Source organism: Chrysochloris asiatica, unplaced genomic scaffold, assembly GCF_000296735.1.
Source record: "Chrysochloris asiatica unplaced genomic scaffold, ChrAsi1.0 scaffold00332, whole genome shotgun sequence".
NCBI classification, from domain to species: Eukaryota; Metazoa; Chordata; class Mammalia; order Afrosoricida; family Chrysochloridae; genus Chrysochloris; species Chrysochloris asiatica.
In genome coordinates, this window is record NW_006408850.1 from 2,379,374 (window position 1) to 2,381,484 (window position 2,111).

The window sequence follows — 2,111 nt, forward strand, 5'->3', positions numbered from 1 at the left end:
ATCACAAGTTGTTAATGAGCCTTCCTCCAATTCTGAGGTGAGCAAATATTTCTCAGAGTATTTGCTCACCATCAAGATAGAAGATGAAAAAGAGGAAGACTGTAGAAGAATTGATGCATTTGAGTTATGGTGTTGGAGTATCATGGACTGCGAAATTAACAAACAAATTTGTGTTGGAAGATAATGCAACCATAATGCTCCTTAGAAGCAAGGGTGACAAGACTTCATCTGTGTTGGAAGAAGGACAGTGAGAATGCTCATTAGAAGTCAGGATGGCCAAATGTCATCTCTTATACTTCGGACATATTATCAGGAGAGACCAGTTCCTGGAAAAGGATATCCTTTTTGGTAAAGTGGAGGGTCAGCATGATCCAGTGAGGTGGATTAGCACAGTGGCAGTAGCAATGGGCTCAAGTGTAGCAATGATTGTGTGGTTAGAGCAGGATAGGGCAATGTTTAATTCTGTTATGCATAGGGTCACTATGAGTTGGTACGGACTCGATGGCACATTGCTGCAACAACAATGATGATACAGATTAAATAAATATGGTGAAAGGTTGTAACCCTGATACAAACATTTCCTCATTTTAGACAATTCAGTGTCCCCTTGTGTTTTTTTGTTTTTTTTTTTTTTCTAATGACTGCTGATTCCTATATGTACCAGTTCCTGATGTACAAAATTAAGTGTTTTGGAATACTCATTTTTCACAATGTTATTCAAAGTTTATTATAGTCCAATACCTTTGCACAGTCAATACAGCACAAGTAAACATCTTTCTGACACTGTCTACTTTCAGGTTTAATTGAAATATTCTTCTGACGCCAGCAATGACATCCCTATTTCCACGTTCTCTTCTGAATAAATTTGAATTCTGGCATCTCCCTGTCTATATTCTTCTGTATGAATATGGGTATTTTCCAATTGGTTTGCCAGTTAGCTGCCTTCAAAATTTCTTGATAATAACAAGTGAGCACTTCCCAATGCTACATCAGTTCACTGAAACATTTCAATTTGTATTCCATCAATTTATGAAGCCTTGTTTTGCACTAATGCCTTCAGTGCTGCTTGGACTTCATCTTGTAATACTATCAACTCTTGATCATATGCTTTTTCTTAAAATGGTTGAACCTTGACCAGTTCTTTTTGATAACTTAACTCTGTGTATTCCTTCCATCTTTTTTTTTTTTCTTTAAATGTTTTATTGTGAATTGTGTGATAGTTTACATGGGAGAACATTAGTTTTACATTTATCCTATCGTATATCGTTTCATTGCCATGGTTACAATCCCCTCCATGCATCATCAACCAACCAAAGGGTATACCCTACAAGCCTACCTCTGGTAGTCAGCACACAGCCCCTCTCCCTCTCTATGTCTAAAGTCCCCAGCTGATACCTTCCATCTTCTTTTGATGTTTCCAGTGTCATTCAATATTTAGTACATAGAATCCTCTGCACTTAGTAGAAATTTGGGTAATATAACGACTGAGGCTCCTTTTGATTCTGAAATTACATGGAGGATGAAACTATAGCTGTTGAACATTGACTGAAATGATCAAGAGTTAAGTGCATGATTCCTCTAAGAACAGGCATTTACATGGCATTCCCTCAGACTGGACAAAATGGTGATTTTGGGTGCATATACCAGGAAAGAAGAGTGGAATTGAATACCTGTGATTGATGGGGCTTTTCTTCCAATTGACATGAGTTTACAGAGGAGGTTCTAGATTCTGCTCAGGTTCCTGGAGACACTGGTAGAACTAAGATAGCAATTGTTGTATTCCAAAAACAGTCTCAGTGTTCTCTAAGAAGTTGTATTATTAATTTCTTCTAATCACAGATGAAGACATTAATCACTGAAAAGTATGTACATCCAAAACAAGAACCGATAGAAGTCACTGGAAAGAAAATACAGAGAAAAGCTTTCTTACTCTGCTGATAGTAAATATGTAAAATTTAGCAAAGAAATGAGCAGCAGCAATTTCCATTATTTAATGCATGCCATATTCCAAGTCTTTTACCTTTTGAGAAACGCACACATGTTTATTTGATATATATGTATGTGTGTATATATATATTTAGTGTAGTCCTGGGTGGTGCTGCAGAATAATG